This window comes from Coenobita brevimanus, chromosome 116 (genome assembly GCF_032717465.1).
Source record: "Coenobita brevimanus isolate Jiangsu-jjx chromosome 116, ASM3271746v2, whole genome shotgun sequence".
Lineage (NCBI taxonomy): Eukaryota > Metazoa > Arthropoda > Malacostraca > Decapoda > Coenobitidae > Coenobita > Coenobita brevimanus.
In genome coordinates this window covers 34851797-34872875 of record NC_137069.1, presented here as the reverse complement: position 1 = coordinate 34872875, position 21079 = coordinate 34851797, and positions in this window count along the sequence as shown.

Genomic DNA, 21079 nt, shown 5'->3' with positions numbered 1-21079 from the left:
AAGAGGAAAAAGGCTGAGTAGGAGTTTGTTGTGGGGATGTGGTCTCTCTTAGTGGTTCCTCCAAGACTATGCGTTTTGATGCACGTTTGAGATGACCTGCATGCATCCATGTTGTCTCTGCCTTGTGCGGATCTCTTAATTCGAATTTATTACCCTTATGAGATATGACACGGAAGGGACCCAAGAATTTACTGTTTAGTTTTGATTCTCTGTCATGATCTAGGGCAAAAACTAAGTCACCTACTTGGATGGTTACATCTGTAGCAGCGACATATTGGTTAGGCCTATGTACTATCTCCTCATTTGTAAGGCCAAATTATCCTGAACATGTTTATGAATTTTCTGGAAGTTGGACAGGTTGACTCACGCATAGTTATTGTAGTCGTAGATTCGATCAGGTTTGGATTGCGACAGTGTATAAAGTAGTCTTTTGTCAAAGCCATATATGATGAAGAATGGTGTTTCTCCAATTGACTTATTGATGGATGAATTAATTGAAGCAGCTACCTGCGGAATCCACTCATCCCAGGTGGAAGTCTGATCTCCCACTATGTGACGCAGACTCTCCAATAACTTTCTATTCTGGCGCTCTACTAGGCCATTCGAGGCTGGATGATGGACCACTATATTGCATTTCTTAATTCTGTATCGAAGACAAACTTCTTCCAGTACTGAATTATTGCACTCTGACCCGTTATCAGTTAAAATTACTTCTGGTGTTGTGAAAGGGCAAATTACTGAATTAATAAAGCATGTGCTACTGCGTTAGCACATTTTTCATGCAATGGAACTAAGATAACAAATCTAGAGAAATGATCGACTACCATTAACAGATAAACGAAGCCAGATTCTGTATGAGGCAGCTTCAGAAGATCGAGAGAGACAGTTTGCTAAGGTTTTGATGGTACTGGGTACTGCAATATAGGAGCAAGGTGACAGGTTTTCCCCTTGTGACGGGCACATGATAAACATGCATCGCAGTGCGCTTCTATATCATTTCGCATAGTGTGCCAATAATATGACAGACGTGCTTGCTGTAAGCTTCTGTCTTTGCCAGGGTGTGATGCATGAGGGGTGTTGTGGATTAAATGGAGGGCAGCAGGAATTAAGTCTGTTGGAATGACTAGTTGCTTAACTTCGCAACTGTTACCTTTCAGTACTGAGTCTTTATAGAGCAATTCATTGTTGATGAAGAAATCAGATACAGGGACTGGTAACTTTGGCAGAGAAGAATCATCGCCTGACTCTAGGAAATATATGACCTGTGACCTTATGGGGTCCTCATGCTGGAACCTATGTAGTGTGTCATAATTGAACACCAATTTTACATCACAACCAGTTGAGACTGTGGCAACATGCTGCGAGAGGGCATCGGCTATGACATTGGATTTTCCAGGAACGTATTCAAATGTCGGCTTCTAGTCAGTCACAGTGAAACCCAATGTGCAAGTCGACCGGTAAGGTTACGTCCCCGAAACAAGTCACATAAGGGAAGATGGTCTGTTTGGATGTGAACAGGATATCCGTAGATGATGTCGAGGAAATGTTTTAGGGACCAGACCACGGCAAGGGCTTCCCAATGAGTTACACTATAATTCTTTTCTGCAGAGTTTAGCACATGGCTAGCATAGGCAATGACACGTTTCTTTCCTTCGGAGTCATATTGCATGAGAACGGCACCTAGGCCTAATCCAGAAGCATCAGTACAGAGAAGAAATGGTTTAGAATAATCAGGGAATGTTAAAACTGGTGATTGTGCTAGAGCATTTTTCAGTGTTGTGAATGCGGTTGCCTGTTCATCAGCCCACACAAAAGACGCATCCTTCTTTAGCAATTGTGTTAATGGCACAGCTATCTGGGCGTACCCTTTAATAAATCTTCTGTAATACCCACTGAGACCGAGGAAACTGCGTACAGCATCAGTGTTGGTGGAGTTGGGAAATTTGTCACGGCTCTAACCTTGTCATCTGACGTATGAATTCCGTGAGCGTCAACAACATGTCCTAGGAATTGGAGTTTCTTATGTAAAAAAATCACACTTTGATAGTTTGAACTTAAGTCCAGCTTGTTTGAGTCTAGTGAACACTTTGGCTAACTTTCCTAAGTGTTCCTCCACTGAGTGACTAGCGATTATGACATCATCTAGATAAGCAAAAACTGAGTGACCTACCATAACGGCGAAAACTGTATGAATTAGCCGCATGAACGCTGATGGTGCATTTCTCAAACCGAATGGAAGTCTACAGAATTGGTAATGTCCGGATGGAGTACTGAAGGAGGTGATGGGACGAGATGATTCTTCCATCTCGACTTGCCAATAGCCACTTAAAAGATCTAGGGAGGAAAAAACACAATTGTTTTCACCTAGGGATTCCAGCAAATTAGTGAGTACAGGAACTGGAAATCTGTCCGGGACAGTCAGTGCATTCACGCGTCTGTAATCTATTACTGGTCGTAAATCACCACCTTTCTTTGGAACCAGAAATAGTGGGCTGTTCCACGGGCTATCAGAGTGTTCAATGACCTCATTATCCAACATGTCCTGAATAAGACAATCAGCTTGCTGATGTTGGCTATGTGGTAAACGGTAGGCAGGTATATATACTGGCTGATCTCCAGGCTGTAATGTAATGTTATACTTTATGAAGTCCGGCTTTCCCATATTATCACCGGGTAGGGCTACGACTTAGCGATAGTCTCGCAAGAGATTAATTAATTGATGTCATTGTTCCGGGAAATCACTTTGTTTTACATGAGATTCAAGATTAGATGGAATATTGGCGGACTGAGCAATGAGCACACATCGGCAACAGGGTGTGGGAAATCCTGGCACACACGTAAGGCCGCTGGGTATACCAAGAAATCGCCAATCTGTGTTCCCGTTCGTAGGGTGAACGCGGCGTTTGTGGTGTTGGCAATGTACAAGTAGCATAAACCATCCTCCAGCACCGTACACAACGCCAACTCATAAGCTAAGCCACTCATCTCAGGTAAGGTTAGTACATCCACTCCTGCTTTCGCACCCACAACACGAACAGAGACCTTGTTAAATTTGTGTGGCAACAAAATTGTGCACTGATTTGTTACTGCACGTCTTATCTCTGTGTGTTGTAAAACATCAATCACACTATCTGAGGTAGTTAAATGAGACGTGTCTGAGTCGGCGAGTGTGCCACTGTCAGAGGGGTTGATACGATCCACAGTTGAATGCTCAGAGGATGTAGTACTAGATGTTAGTGTACTTGGCTGTTCAGGTAACGGTGTGTGTATCTGTTTACTGTTGAGTAATGTGGGAATAACGTTAGCTTTAATAACTGAGTTGGTTTGGGAAAGTACCGGACATGGATATTCCATACTAGATATTAGGAAACCATTGACAATTATTTTACGAGAAGCAGGAAGGAGAGCAATACCTTCTTGAGCCATTGTCAAAAAGCCGATGAGTGTGTCTGCTGGATATTTAAGATCATTAGTAACATGAAACTCTATGTCAAAAGGTCTTAAGGCTTTATCAAGTTGTATTTCTAGTGTGATCTTTCCTTTGACCTGAAATTCTGAGCCATCCACACCGCATAGGCGAATGTCAGGTGGTTCGAGGAGCCCAACTCTTTAGTTATTTTCCTGATGTTGTTTAAAAAGGTATCTGAGATTAGATTTACCATAGATCCGCTGTCCATAAAGAAAGAGCTTTGTACCCCTTCGCTCCATCCTAGAATGACTAAGCCTAAAGATGTTATAGGTCCTACCTGATGAATAGGGAGTTGCTTTCTGTTACCTTATTTTCAGACACCAGTGGATCTTCCACTGTTAGGTTACATTTCTCCAATCCGAGCACTTGTCTTCCCCCGACTGACGGCTCTTAAGGTAACGACACTCGTCCGTGGAGTGAGTTGTGCTATTCTTATGGTATCTGCATGTTAGATGTCGGGATCGCGAGGATGTGCGCGGGCGTTCCCGTGAGCAAAAACGTCTTTCTTTGCGTGCACAGCTAGACTCTCGATGAGCTACATTACCGCAGTGCCAGCACACAATTGAGGATTGTTTGCTTCGTCGCAGAGTTGAATTGTCATGACCACTAGAAGGTGAGCAATAGTGTGAGTGAGACCGATTACTAGGTTTGGTTCTTGTAGTTTGCCATGAATGAGAGGAATCAGATGAAGTAATGCTGGTGTGTAGTACTCTCGCAGTACCGCCTGCAGAGGGAGAGGGTGAACTGTAAGAATCGACCTGGCGAGTGAAGTCTATTCCTGACCTATCAACGATGGCCGTCTTAATATCCATTATTTTGTCTCCTGGGTTAAAGCCAACTCGTAGTGCTAGTTGTTTTTGGGAGTCCAAAAGCCAGTTGAGAAATCTGAAGTAAACGAACAAGTCTGCAAAATTATTTAATGAAATCGTGGCCTCTCCATTGTGTTGTGTTACCCATGGAATACCATGGAATAATTGGCGCAACTCTGAACTCGTCGCCTTCATAGTAGCGGCTACCTCAATTATTTTTGCATGTTGGGGAAGTACCTTCATGTTCTCCTCCATTTGTTTGAGGAGATTAGTTAACCCTATAAGCAGCATTGGAATGTTGGCAACAATATTGAATAAACCGTTGGCGAAATGCGTTAAACGTTTGGCAATCTTCGAAGTGCCCCACACGAATAGCAGCCCCTATTTGTGATCTGCCGTGATCGAGTCGACTTAGTAGGTAAGAAACTTTCAAGGGTTCAGTGATGATTTGGCGATTGTGGATGTCATTTTCGACCTCTCTGAGGAAATCGTAAATCGAAACAGTACTATCCTCTCCTGTAAATTTGGGTCTATTAACATCATCCAAATATATGGATTGGGGCGGTGGAGGGTTCTGAGTCATCATTGAAAGAGGGTGAAACCACGAAGGTGAGGAAGTAGGCACAGTAGTGAACTGAGACAGTGTGTGGGAAGTGTCGTGGTGGTAGTGGTGTGTGTCGTGGGTAGTGGTGGTGTATGTGTAGTAGTAGGGAAGGATGAAGGCTGTGGAGAAGACTGAGTGGTTTCAGAAGAATCAGTTGGAGAAGATGACTGAGTATCTGGAGTTAATATATCTGGATTTAAGGTAGTAGTAATAGGAGTAGCAGAAACAGGTAGGGAACTTACGGTGGCTTTGCTATAAGATTTGCCACTACGAAGATTTACATTATCACTACATACAGCGTTATCTGTTTTACCGTCAGATTCAATAGGGGAGAGATCTACCTTTTTAAAAAGGGACATTAACAGAAAAGGAAGTAAGGAAATGAAACTAAATGTACAAATGGATGAATGAGAGAATAAATAAATAAAAATATTTGTAATCTGCAAAGAAATGATTTATATATAATGAATGAGTGAAAATGAATGCGTTATTTACAGCTGAGTATAAGTGGGAGAAAATGGGATGAAGTAGGAGTGAGTGAACGAAAAATTCTGACTGAATGAAAAATGAGGGACGAAAATGCAATGAATGGATGAGAGTAAATAGTGACAATATCACAATCTATAGAGACAGCTTGGCTTCTCTGTAGAAAGGGATTGATAAATGTGATGGAATGAGGAATTGCATGAAAATGCAGGTAGAAAATACTTGTATGAGATGCAGGCCGTCCAAAGGCTGGAGAAAAAGTGAGGCTCTCGTCTCCTCGTGATTGGGTGGAAGTGTCCGTGACGTCACTGGGTGGCGGCTCACCACTGGGCGGAACGAGAAGCTGATAGGAGCAGGAGACTGTGACGTAGCTCGGTGTGACTGGCCACGCTCCTTGGGTGATGTCGTTCTGTGTGGTGGGTGAGGAAAACGATGACGTAACGGCGTCGGGCGGCAGTTGGGGGCTGCTTCCTGGAGTGGGGTCTGGGGTGGAGTTTGTGGGGACTGAAACTAACCCGTACAGCAGGCCGGACAGCAACACAGGCAGGCAAGGGCAGGTTGTAGGTTGATAGGAGCAGCAGGCTTTCGTGGCTGTAGTGGCGTGGTGGTAAGTGGGGTTTTAATGTGGAGGAAATTCCGAAAATTACATCAAAGCTGCTAGAACGATTCCACACCAAGACTGCAAACAGGGCTGGAGGCTAGGGTGGAGATAGACTGTGTGTCGTCGTGGGAAGAACAGCAGCGACAGCAGCGTGGGAAGACAGACACAGCTAAGCCGGCCCGCGAAATTTTTTTTCCTGCCCAGTTCCGTCACTTTGCACATATTGCCGGCAACGTTGCCCTGTGTTTAGTTTGGCAACGCCGCGCAGGACTGACTTGGGACCGAAGGGGCGCCAAAACCACTGCATAGGATAAACTTGCAGGGGCGATTGCTTGCCTATGGTAGATGGGTCAGTTGCACAGACTGTCTGAGATTATTCTCGAACAACAAAGTAGACCCTTAATATGACAACAATAATTTCTTATTTTCCGATCATTATTTTACATTCAGTCCCTCACTGAAGATCAGCAAATGTGTTCCCAGCCCAATGCTATTACCAAATAGAATATATTAAGTGAGTTTATTTTTTTAATTCCTTGTTTCTCTTGATTTACTTATTTTGCACACAATCGTCTATAATGTCTCATGTCTGACCCAATGCCTGTCATCAGCACATGGGAAATATCATATGGTGCCTGGTGGTGTTTAATATTTAATAAAGATTATACCGTAACAAATAAAGCTTTGCATTTCATCAAATACAAAAACCCTTCAAGCATACTTAACATGAAATAAAGGACATGAGAACATGAAAATAATCTGAAATGTAACCTGACATATGATTTTACTAATATACCTAAGAAAAACAAGAAAATAATCTGAAATCTAACCTGACAAATGATTTTACTAATATACCTAAGAAAAACAAGAAAATAATCTGAAATCTAACCTGACAGATATACCTAAGAAAATGTCTAATGAAACATTGATATTCAGGCATCATTGATACCAATATTTCCCAGCTTGCAGCAGAAATTACCAAGGTTAACCCTTAAGAATGATCATGAAAAGCGTTTTAGGTGATAAAATATTATGGGTCATTAACCTCTCTCTCTCTCTCTCTCTCTCTCTCTCTCTCTCTCTCTCTCTCTCCTGTAAACACAGCTGATTGAATCGTACGTCTGGGAGCAATGACAAGAAATGACAGGTAAAGTAGTATAGGCCTACAACATATGTTACTGATAAGTGTTCTCAACGTACAGTCATGTACCACCCCTAAGACGTACCGCATTTTCATTAAATCAACATATAACTAATTTTAGCAAAGTGTAAAGAGTATCTTCCTTGCATACTCACTTTTTATTGATGACCCTGCATGTTATTATTTTATACTGTTTCAAGCTCTCTCTCTCTCTCTCTCTCTCTCTCTCTCTCTCTCTCTCTCTCTCTCTCAGCAGACGAGTGACGAAGTGAAGACAGTGGTATGGCCCCTTTTTATATTTATTTAAGCTAAGGCAGCGAAAACTATATGACCTCTATGTCTCTATTATTATTTCAATCCATGTAAAATATAGATAGTCAGGTATTATATTTATAGTCAAGCATAAAAAAGGTAAATAATTGTGATGAATACTAAACCTGGCATCCGATATGGCTCATGCTGCGCGGCGTTGCCAAACTAAACACATGGCAACATGCCATATGTGCAAAGTGACGGAACTGGGCAGGAAAAAAAATTTCGCAGCCGGCCCACAGAAGACGTAAATCACTATAATCCCACTCGCTTTCCACCAAATATTAATGCTGTCAACGCCCCTTGACGCCAGACGTAGGTAAAGACAAAGTGTAGGAGTTAGTTTTCTGACAATATATTAAACACCGTCTTGAATCTTTGTACAACAGCAGAGGACAGCATCCGTGTCCAGCCCCAGACCCTTACAGACAGCTACTGATCGCTGGCTCCCACCGGCTTGAGAGGCGGTGCGACTAGGGAAGTCGTGAATCATCCAAATCCCAGACATAATATAAGTGCTCGTAGACATAACACTGGGCGGTGACGCCCTACTTGGATTCTGCTTACAACTACTTACATACTATATTTACATACTATATAATATTTATTAAAGGGTTACAAACAGGAGGAGGAGGAGGAGGAGGAGGAAGAAGAAGAAGAAGAAGAAGAAAAGGAGAAAGAGGAGGAGGAGGACAACGAAGAAAAGAGCAATGATGATGATGATGATGATGATGACAGAAGGTGGAGGAGGCTATATTTTGACCCTTGTCTGTCTGGTTGCCTCTTTGTCTGTGTCTGTCTGTCTGTATTTCTATATTTCTTCATGTTATCTATTTCCCTATCTGTGTGCCGTGTGTTTCTGTGCCTGTCTGTCCTGATAGTTTATCTCTTTCTCCGTGTCTCTGTCCTTGTCTGTCTCCATGTTTTGCTGTCTATTTTTGTCTTTTAATCTGTCTGCTGTCACCACCCCTCTAAAACATTAAACAGATTTCAGCCAGTTTTGCAATGGATAAGTGTTCAACAGAGTAAGTGATCATATCAATATTTAGATTAGTTTCCCCTTACCCCTTCCCTTCCCCCATTCTCTCTCTTCTCTCTCCCTCCCTCCTTTCCCTCCTTTCACATTTTCTCTTCTTTTCCTCTCCCCTCCTTTTATTCCTTCCCTCTTCCTTCATCCTCTTCCTTTTCTTCTTTCCTTCCTGACTCCTTACTTTTTCCTTTTATTCCTTCCCTCCCTCCTTTTCTTCCTTACCCTTTCCTTTTTCCTCTTTTCCTTCCCTTGTTCCTTACCTTCCTTACCCTTTCCCTCCTCCTTTCCTCCTCCCCTTTCCTTCTTTCCTTCCTTCCCCTTTCCCTTTTCCTCTGCTCCTCTCCATCCTTTCCCTCTCTCCCCTTTATTCCTCCCCCCTTCCATTTCTCCCTCAAGTCTCTGTTCTGTACCTCATCCTCTCTTCTCCTCCCTCCTTTTCTCTCTCTCCTCCAACCCTCTTCCTATCCTACTTCCATTCCTCCCCTTCTCTCTCTCTCTCTCTCTCTCTCTCTCTCTCTCTCTTACTCCTCCCTCAAATCCCACTCCCTCTACACCTCCCCTTCTTCACACTCTCCCTCCCTCTTGCTCCCCCTTCCCTTTCCCTTACTCATTCCTCTTTCTCCCCTACCCTCCCCTCTGTCTCCTCCACCTCCTCCTCCTTTCCTCCATTCCTCTATTCCTCTCCTCCCTCCCTATCTCCTTTCTCTTCTCCCCTATCTCTCTTCCTCCTCCTCTCTTCCTTCTTCCTCTCCTTTACCTCCATTCCATACCTTCCGTATTTCTTCTTCCTCTTCTCCCCTTCCTCTCCCATTCTCCTTTCCTTTACTCCCCCTCCTCTCCTATTCTCCTTTCCCTCCCACCCCTTTTCCTCCTCTCTCTCTCTCTCTCGTCTCTCCCATCCCTCTCCTTCTCTTCCTCAAGTATTTGCTCTCCTTCTCCTCCTCTTCCTCCTTACTCTCTCCCTCCCTTTTTTCCGATGATTCTCTCTCTCTCTCTCTCTCTCTCTCTCTCTCTCTCCTCCCCATTCACTCCTCTCCCCATTCCATTCACTTTCCCCCTTCCTTTTTTTCCCTTCCTCACCTATTAACCCCTCTCTCTCTTCTCCAATTTTCCTTTATCCATCCACTCCCCTCTGCCAGTTCTCCATCTCCCCCTTTCTTCCCTCATCTCATCCATGTCTCCCCCCTCCTCCTCCTTTACCCTTCCCTCCTCTCTCTTCCTCTCCTCTTCTCCCATCATCCTTCCCTCGCCTCCCCTCTCCCTCTCCCCCTCCCCTCCCCACTATTACAACCCCACCTCATCTTAAGGCTTCGGGAAAAAATCAACGCCCAAGAGAAGCTTTAGTTAAAACTTCAAGAAATTTTGAGAAGTTTCGGAGGTCAGAAAAAAAAAGCGAGACAGAAAAAAAAAAGAAAGAAAAAATTGTTATAAGGACCGAGTCTGAAAGTAGCTGTTCAAGATCAGGGTGTCTGTGTATTGGCCTTTTTTTATCGCCCGCCTTTACCAAGGCAGAGCGACAATGTTTTTGCCCGCCTCTGTGTGTGTGTGTATGTGTGTGTGTGTGTGTGTGTGTGTGTGTGTGTGTGTGTGTTCCCATTATATCTCATGAACGGCTTGAGCTATCAACATGAAACCTTCAGGGTATCAAGATAAGGCCAAAACCTTCCAGGCCCCCACCAGGGGTGGCGCCCCCCCCCCGCCCTCCCAGGGAAGGGCACCGCCATCCGGCCTCCCGGGAGGGCGCCGTCCCTTGGCTCCCGGGGGGGGGGCGGTCTTTTTAATAGGCCAGCAGCATATTCTGGCGGGCGATTAGCATTCGGCTCCCTAATGCTTATCTCTCATGTATCTCTTTAATGGTGATGTGGATGGGACGCCCTCATGTGGTGGCACCGATATGACTGGGTGGTGGAGCTGCCAGGGTGTAGTAAAGTCTCTCCACTACTTCCCTGTCCGCCAAATGGAGGATGGTGGACTGCAGAAGATTAAGTCTGCAGTCTACTGGGTTCACGTTCAGATGAGGCTAGGGATGCAGCGATTAATACCATTTCCCTGTACTAGATAGTATCACTTCCAGGAGACTATGATATTTAAATTGGGAATGATTTTTTGTACCTAAGGGGCAAATGAAGGCTGTATCTGACCTTAAAGTTCAAAATCTCCCTCCTAATCTAATTAAAATCATATGAAGTGAACCAGAGTAAAACTAGAAACCACTCAGAGAGTTTATACCTCCACCAACGTCAATAAAATGTCTGATTTCCTACACTCGGATCCGGTTCCACCTTAAAATCTAAGAGACTGTTTAACTCACTGCCCACCTACCCACTAAGTACCACTGAAATTCCATATCAACTGTTTAAAATATCTTGTACACAAACAAACAAACAAACAGACGAGGGGAATACACAACCTCCTCTAGTTTCGTTGGCGGAGGTAATTAAAAATACGAAATTAGCGGAGTGAAGCGCCGTTACACCTTCAGTACACCCCCTCCACACACACACACACAAAGAAGGCAAGGTGAAGGGTGGGAGACAGGCAGATAGATAAACGAGAGTAATGTAGAGATAAGAATCTTTACGAGACAGGGGCAGACTGGAAAACAGAGGTAAGAGAAGGAAATTACAGATAAGTTTTAATGTCCGGATGGTACAGGAAAAGAGGCAGGGGAATAGGAACGTAGAAAACCTGGGGGATGGGCAGCGAAATGGCAGAGGACAGGGCGACATGGAGGCGGTTCGTTGGCAGCCAACCCTTACGGGATTACGGTGTCTGGTTGTAGACAGATAGATAGATAGACGGATAGATAGATAGGTGGCTAGAACAGATTTATCTATTAAGTAAATGACGTGGATATAAAGCTTTATGTCAATAAAGCAACCTTACCTTTACTCTGACTTTACTCTGACACCTTTACTTCAAGGTCTCTTCAAGCATTATATCTCTTGCAATACTACTATTACTACTACTACTACTACTACTACTATTACTACCACTACTACTACTACTACTACTACTACCTCTTCTAAAATTCCCAGTCACCCATCATGAATGCTGAGTTGTAGCATTAGACTCATACTAGATTACAATGCTAGTCACGAAGAAGTGCTACAGAAAGGATGTGGAGCTGAAGTATTATTTCATTCTGCCGCTGAACTACGTAAAATAAGCTGGAATCTTGGCCAAGTTAAGGTGAAAGGCTTAAAATTTGAGCCAATTTTATGTGAAAATGGTATAGTATTGCAATTAACAAAAGACGCAATGATCTGGGTATTGCAAAGAGAGAGAGTATGAATTGCAGACATAATGATTTGAGAGAGAGAGAGAGAGAGAGAGAGAGAGAGAGAGAGAGAGAGAGAGAGAGAGAAACCGAGGAAGTATTGTGGTTAAATTAGGTCAAGGAGTAGAATTATGAAACAGGTTAAGACGAAAGAACCAAGGACGTATTCCCCCAGTGTCTTGCTTCTGAAACTAAGATATTCAGAAAGGAGGAAGTGCAGCTTGGTGTGTTCCTGTGTTCCTTGATTAGTGGGTGGACAGGTGTTAGTAATTTTGGTGTGTTTCTTGAGGTGGGTGGACAGGTGTTAGTAATTCTGGTGTGTTCCTTGATTAGTGGGTGGACAGGTGTTAGTAATTCTGGTGTGTTCCTTGATTAGTGAGTGGACAGGTGTTAGTAATCTGGGTGTGTTCCTTGATTAGTGGGTGGACAGGTGTTAGTAATCTTGGCGTGTTCCTTGATTATTGAGTGTTCAGAGCCCTACATCCTTTCCACAGCGCTTCTTCCTGACTAGCATCGGATACTAATGTTAATCCATTGCCAGAACTCAGTATTCAAGGTGAAGAGATGGCAATTTTAGGCCAGGTTAGAGTTAAATGGGTATTGGAAGATTCACTGATCGATATTAGACGAAAGTTTTATAGACGAAATTGTTCCCCTCCCAGTATAGCCGACACAAAGCATCTTTTGCATCCAGGTGATCAGTGGAGTCTATACTAATCAGGTGCTACCATACTAGGAAGGTTCACAGGTTATATTAGACTTAGGTGTTCCCCTAGCATTAATCACACGAGCCGGGAATGCCAAGTACAGTTCAACCCTCCTTCTGATCCACAATGACAACTTCCCTCCAATCGGGGCCAATAGTTCCCGGCAGCGATGGAGCGACTAGTCATGGCGAAAGTCACACCTGCTCCAGCGCCAGGTGTGCTACGTAACTCTGGCTAGTTGAACTGTCTTTGGAAACTAAATATGGGAGTGTACAGCCAACACACACACACACACACACACACACACACACACAACTTTTTTCCACGTTTGTAATTCGAAGTAAATTTACACCTGGCAAAACACAACAATAATTCAGTCTTTACTAATACGTATCTCATAAGGGTCGACCTTGCCTCTTGCTGCTAAACATTAATTATTATTATTATTATTATTATTATTATTATTATTTTGTGGTAGGTGGGGACGCTCACCATCCACTCACATGATGTAGTGCTGCTCTTAGGTGTCTGCCCTTTCTTCTCCTCCATCCTTTTTTCCTTCCATCCTCTTCTGTCTTTCTTTCCTCGTCCTTCTGTCTACTGGTGACTTTACATTCCCTCTTCTGTCTTTCTTTCCTTCATTCTTTCCTCTTCGTTCTGCCTGTGGGTGACTCTTCACTGAGTGACAAGCCAAATGGTTTCCTGTACACCAGGAAACCATTTACTACGTTGGGTGGTAACCATATAACCAAATTATGGTTCCTGGTGGTTTAGTGGGCAATTAAGGCGCTCAAATCGAATTGAGCCGGTAAAGGTTTATATCCAAGGGATGGTTGGGGTTTATTGCTCACGTAATGCCACTCAGGGATGAGTGAGGCTGGTCACTCTCATCTTGAATGTCAGGACCAACTTGCCTAGCCCCGGGCTCCTACGCTTCTCGTGGGGCAACGTAGGATTGGATGATGGATGGATAGATGGATTATTGTTGTTGTTGTTGTTGTTGTTGTTGTTATTATTATTATTATTATTATTATTATCATTATTATTATTTTGAAGAGCTGAGAGACGTAAGAGTATGATACCGTATTACAGATCTTGCTGAGGTCAGGCAACCAAGTAGGGCATGCATAGACTTCTCTGACACTTACATATTGTTGTACTGAGGTAAACAAGGAAATAAAGAAAGAGAATATACCATAGCTAATCAACATACTTCCTTCATAAATGGATTAGGAGTGACGTTGTGAAAATAATGCCATATTATCCACTCAGCTGATGTGAATGATAAAATATGGTACTGAAATAGCACATACCATGCTGTGTTTCAGATCTCTTCGTCCCGTGCTTATTAGGTATGCATAAAATGAACAGCAGTACCTTTCTCGCTCACCGTACATTTCCTAAACTACTTGTACTTCACTGGAAATAAGTACATCAGTGTAACAACGATGAATGTTCTCTTGTACTTACATTTCTGCGGTACCGTTATAGAGGAAGGCAACTTACCTGCAAAAGTAATATATGTAATTAGTAAGACAAAGGTTATTAATTTAAGTTCACATACGTTTATGCCAATTACAATAAACAATCAATCATGGTAATTGTAATGGTAGCGCACACACACACACACACACACACACACACACACACACACACACACACACACACACACACACACACACACACTTCAAAGTTCCATTTGCCTCGTGATAGGACTTCCACCCACTATTTATATTTATTCGCCATGACAACTTGTATTCTAACCTGTGACAAGGAGTAAATGAGCAAGGAAGCAAAATGTGTGTGTGTGTGTGTGTGTGTGTGTGTGTGTGTGTGTGTGTGTGTGTGTGTGTGTGAAATAATAGTCTGTGACAGAGGTAAGGTGCAGGAGAGGTACGGGTGTTGGGGGTACCTAGATTAACAACAATACAGTCGTTAGGACAGGTGTGGTGGAGAGAAGGCAGGTGTGGGGAGGACAAGGAGTGCTTTGGTGGTGGTGTGGTATTGTGGTAGGGATGTGGTGTTTGTGATACAATTGTTGTGGTGGTATGACAGTGGTGGTGTACTGTGGTGTGGTGTGATGGTGGTACGGAAGTTGTGGTGGTGGTTGTGTGGTGTGGTGTGATGTGGTGTGGCGTGGTGTTATGTGGTGTGGTGTGGTGAGTGACCAAGACAAGTGTGGTGATAGTGGGGCACGTGTTGATTAATGAAAAAAAGAAGGAACCCAAGGCTGAGAGGCTGAAAAAATATTTCTAAGCGAAGGAAATAGATGAAATAGATAACCAAAATCAAAATTCGTTCATGTCGAAATTACTGAAAACACAACACATGAAAGACTGGAGGTAATAGACAGTGGGAAAGATATAATGGAGAAACAACTTCAGAGCTGATTGGTTGCATAGGTAGGTAAGTAGGTAGGTAGGTAGGTAGGTAGGTAGGTAGGTAGAGAGAGAGAGAGAGAGAGAGAGAGAGAGAGAGAGAGAGAGAGAGAGAGAGAGAGAGAGAAAAGCAAAACTGAATCCAAAAGGTGTGGGTCAGGTGGGAAAGATGAAGGATAGGTATGAGTGGATATGTGTGGGAAAGTGAGTGAGTGTGAGAAAGTGAGATAATGTGAGAGAGTGCACAGAGACAGACAGATGGAATGACTGAGTATTAAACAGACAAATAGACAGAGACAGTCAGAGAGAGAGAGAGATGTAAATAGGCAGACAGAAAGACACACAGACAGACAGACACAGACAGACAGATGGACCGACAAACAGGCAGATAAAGAGGCACAGATAGTTATAGATAGATAGACAGCCACATATACATAGATAAACAGACAGAGACAGGTAGATAGCTAGATATTTTATTAATCACGAAAAAAATATTTAATACCCGCACCGCATAAGAAAAAAAAGGAGGGGGGGGGGTTAAAAAGAAGGTCTATCTATCTATCTATATAACTAGGCTGCTTCCCCCAAGGAGAGGGAGGTAAACAACCTAAAAAGGTAGGCCAGGTAGGACAGCTGTGTGGCCAGGTGAGGACGGCTTTCTCACCTGTGGAATATGGAAGGCGGTGGCATAGAGCAGGATAGAATTACCTTATATTACATCACCTGTCCTCACTCCTACCTCTACGTCCTTCTTCATCCTAATATCCACCTTAATCCTTCATCCTTTCATATTTCTTCACAGTGCTTCATATTACGTTCATACTGACTCATACTACGTTCATATTGCTTCATTCTTATTTCATATTGCATTACCTGTTCTCACTCCCACTCCTACGCCCTTCTTCATACTAATTTCCACCTTAAGCCTTCATCCTTTCACATTTCTTCATACTGCTTCATATTACGGTCATACTGCTTCATACAAATTTCATACTAGGCTACTAAAATCCACCTTGAGCTCTCCTTTCATACTTCTTCACAGTGCTTCACATTATGTTCATACTGCTTCGTACTATGTTCATACTGGTTCATACTAATTTAACAATGCTGCATACTACTTCATATTACAACACCTGTCCTCATTCCTACCCCTACGTCCTTCTTCACTCTAATTTCCACCTCAAACCTTCATTCTTTCGCATTTTTTCACAGTGCTTCATACTGCACTCATACTGTTTCATACCAGTTTCACACTGCTGCATACTAATTCATATTACATTACTATATTTCTTTATACTGCATCATACTAAGTTCATACTGCTTCATACTACATTCACACTGCTTCATACTTAACATTACATCACTATATTCTTCACAATGATTCATTTTACGTTCATATTGTTTCATACTAATTTCATACTGCCTCATACTAATTTCATACTGCTTCATACTAACTTCATAATGATGCATATTACTTTCTATTACACCAGTACTTTTCTTCAGTGCTTCATATTCCGTTCATACTGCTTCATACTAATTTCATACTTCCTCACACTACTTCATACTACATTACTATCCATACTCCCACCCACCCTTACTTTTTTTCTATCAATAAGGTTACGAAATTTCACCTCAAGACTTTATTATTTCATATAGTTTCATGTTTTTCATATCCCTTCATAATGTTCTCATATTACTTCATACTAATATCATATTGCTTTCATATTTCTACATCCTTTCCAAGTTTCCAGACATCTGTTCCTACTTATTATATTTATGTATCTTTTTATGTATCTATCTGTCAATCTATCTATTTGTTGATCTGTGTCTATCTATCTGTCTATCTATCTGTCTATCTATCTATCTATATATTCATATTTATATCTATCTATCGAGCCATCTATCTATCTATATCCATCTAGCCATCAATTTATCTATGTATATCTCTGTATCTATCTATATATATATCCATATCTATATCTATCTATCAGTCAATCTATGTATCTACATCTATCAATCCATCCATTGATCCATCTATCTATCAATGATTCCTTAACAGTCTAACGTATTTTCTTCACATCGCTTTCATATCGACTTAGTTTGCATCGATAAGTGGATAATGACGTGTAATTTGCAAAATAAATCGCTTTGGAGAAGGCGTTGAGGAAGTCTCAAGTCACTCAGAATATATCTCCAAGGCCCATATTCCCCTCGGGTAAGGAATCTCCCTAACATCTCTTCCTTAGAGATATATTTGTGAATATAGCTGGTTAATAATCTGGCGTACGTTATTTATGCAGAGTATGGTGATACTGGAAGGATATATATATATATATATATATATATATATATATATATATATATATATATATATATATATATACATACTGCTGAAAAGAGCAGTAAGGTGTAAGAAGCAAAATAAATCGCTTCGGAAAAGGTGTTAGGGAGCTTCCTTATGGGGTTACAGGTTCTTAATGAGCCCTCCCCAGTCCCTCCCCCCCCCCACGAAGAAAAGGAGTTACTGAAAACACTATCTCACTTCTACAGTTCCATATGGCTCCCCTCAGCTCATTGAAATCGCCTGGTCAACTCTGGAACTGTCTTACTCTGTCTGTATTTCCGACTGTCTATGGCCTCCAGTCTTTCAAACGCAGTGTGTCCAGGCATTTCGAAGTGACTGGTTCTTGAATTTAGCTCCTTGTTATTTTGTTTTTGTTTTTTATTGGAGGGATCAATTTTCGGGGTCGTGGCCTTTGGTTCCTTCTTCTTTGCATAAAACAAAGAATATACTAACAACCCTATTCACTACGATATCAGTTCTCCTCTTGTTACCTACAGATGATTATTATATTTTAGGAGTGAATGGGTAAAAAAAAGCAGTATACATTGTTACGGAACAGAGAAAGATAATGTACACATTAAGTGAGAATACTAAGAGTCACTACTGTCCCGTAAAGTTCCAGGTTCAAAACAAAAGAGTTAGGTAAAATTACAAGTTAAAGTTTAATGCTTAAACTAACAACAAAACATTCAGGACTCATAAGGATAATGTAATGGCAAATAAACAGGTTAAATATATGGTTAACTGCAATAGCCTCTATTAACACGAAATTAGCAAGAGTAAATTTATCTAAGTCAGCCCTGATAAAATGAGATACCAGATAATACTCAGTGAATGCCAGATAAATAATTACAGATACAAACTATTATCAAAAATGACTGACATAAAGAACCCCACACGAATTACAAAAACTTCACTAGGCCTACAAATTAAACTTATGCTATACAGTACAAGAAAAAATGCAACAACAGTTATACTCAAATTACACACAGCTGCTAGATGGTTGGAGATTTCTTGAGCACTCACAATAATCATATCTGTACAGGGGAGGACAGAGATGTGAACAAAATGAGGAGCAGATCTAAGTGGCAATGATGCAGAGACTGAGCTCATTATATAGGGGCCAGCAGAGCCTGATACAACTTGTAATAAGGACGCGCAAATGAAGCCATGGGGACAGAGAGCTGAAAATCCCGCAAAGTATAACAGAGAGAACGACTTACTCTACTATAACGGTAGAAGGGGGGGACTGAGGCAGAACACGCTCGTGATCAAACATGCAGCAACTGTGCGTTAAAATTACACAAAGGATGATGAAATCATAGGCTATGTAACACCTCCCCACAAAGAAAAAAGAAATTTACAAAGGAAATTTCTTATTACTCTAAAACAATCTATATATATGGCATTACAGACCATGCAAAGGTCTTTCCTAATGTTACAAAAAATGAGATCTCCCTAGCACGTTCAGTCATAGGTACTTGCCAGTATCCCTTTAACAAATCAAACTTACTTATGTACCTAGCCTTTCCGATCTTGTCTATGCAATCTTCCACACGAGGGAGAGGGTAAGTGTCTGTTTTGGTTATCTGATTAACACGTCTGTAGTCGATGCAAAGCCGCTGTGACCCACCTGGCTCAGGGACTAGAGTGACATTAGAACTCCACTCGCTCTGACAGGGCTCAATCATCTTGTGGTCCAACAGGTAGCCAAGCTCCTTCTGGATGAGAGGAACTTTCACTGGGTTCACACGGTAAGGAGGCAATTTAATTGGCTTTGCGTCTCCAACATCGACATCATGCATCAACACAGTGGTTCTTCCTGGAGTAGCACGGAACACTTGCGGGTACTCCTGCAGTAATGCCGAAAACTCCTGCCCTTCCTTGGGAGGTAGATGAGAAAGCTTAGTCTGGAGATCATTCATGATATCAGGATTCTTCCCCAAACTATCACTCAGGCTCATACTGCATGGGAGAGCTTCACTTGCAGACTCGGGTGGAACAGCTACAGTGCAGACTGGATTATTTTCGTCCCGCCTGTGATATAACTTTAGCATGTTGATGTGACAAAGTTGCTTGTTCTTTCTACGATCTGGTGTGGCGATGACATAGTTGACATCACTGAGTTTCTTCTCCACGAAATAAGGACCACTAAACTTGGCTTGAAGAGGTTGCCCATGAACTGGTAGCAGAATCAAAACCTGATCTCCTGGCTGAAAGTGGCGTAACCTGGACTTCTTATCATACCAAGTCTTCATCTTCTCCTGAGCAGCTCCTAAATTCTCTCTCGCCAGCTGTAAAGCAGTGGACAGCAGTTCTTTGAAATTCATCACATACTCCAGCAGGTTGACGTCATCTTCCTCCGACAGCCAGCATTCCTTGAGTAGCTTAAGGGGTCCTCTTACTTCATGGCCAAACAGTAGTTCAAAAGGTGAGAAGCCCAGTGATTCATTTGGAGATTCTCTTGCAGCAAACACAACGAATGGAAGACCTTTATCCCAGTCTTTCTGATGTTCCAAACAGTATTTCTTGAGCATCGATTTGAGTGTTTGATGATATCTCTCCAACGCTCCTTGGGTCTGGGGATGGTAAGCTGAAGACGTGATCTGGGTGATGCCCAACTCTTTCAGAGACTGCTTGAAAATATTTGACATGAAATTACTTCCTCGGTCTGACTGTACCTCCTTGGGCAGACCAAACTTTGTGAAGAACCCTAGCATTTCCTTAACCACGTTCTTTGCTGAGATGTTTCTCAGTGGAATGGCTTCAGGATAACGAGTAGCCATATCAATCATGGTCAACACATAAGAAAATCCTGAAGAAGTCTTAGGAAGAGGGCCCGCAATATCCACCAACACACGGGTGAAAGGCGCCTCAAAAGGAGGAATGGGAACTAGAGGTGCAACCTTTTCGGTCTGATTACACTTCCCCACAACTTGACAGGTGTGACAAGACTTACAATACCAGGAAACATCCCTGAAGATACCTGGCCAGTAGAAGTGTTTCAAAATGCGTGCCACAGTCTTCCTCACTCCAAGGTGTCCTGCCAAACTGGAATCATGAGCCACTCTAATGATATCCTGCCTACAAACACGAGGGATGACAACTTGATGTACAACCTCCCATTCACAGTCGGCTGATGCTGTTGGGGGTCTCCACTTCCTCATAAGTACTCCTGACTTTACATAATAAGTAGAAGCACCGGCTGACTCTTCTTCACTGTAAGCAGAGTTAGCTAGACCTTTCAACTCAGGGTCAGCAACCTGCAACTCAACCAACTCTTGACGAGGCAAATTATCAACACTACGGGGTACTGCCTCATCTGGGGAGTGGTCCAAATTAGCAAGAAAAGTGTCAGCTAGGATAACATCATCATCATCATTATCCTCTAAATCACCAGTAACTTTAGACTTAGCCCTAGTGACAGCACATGCAGGGAACACATCAGGGACATCACAATCCTGTGTCGCAGCCACTGGCTCACTAGACAACTGAGGAGCTGGACACACTTGACTTCCACCAATATCATTTCCAAGTAAGAAAGTTACACCTGACATTGGGAGTGTCTCAACCAACCCAACCATAACGGAACCATTAACAAAACCAGACTCTAAATTCACTCTGCACAGAGGGACAGAGAAGTAATTATTTCCTACACCTTGTAAGATTATAGTTTCATCAGAGGAATTAACATTAGAGCCTAGAACACTGGTCAGCATAAGGGATTGGCAAGCACCTGTATCACGATATATTTGAACTGATTTCCTGTCATTACTGTCCAGAGGACTGACAAAACCATCAGACAGGAAATTAGCACATGAACTCTTGAGAGTGTCACCCACGTTACTGCTCAAAAGAGGAGCTCCATCATGAGAATTTAAGTTACCCCTCAAAGCAGGTTCAGTTAACTCAGTTAAA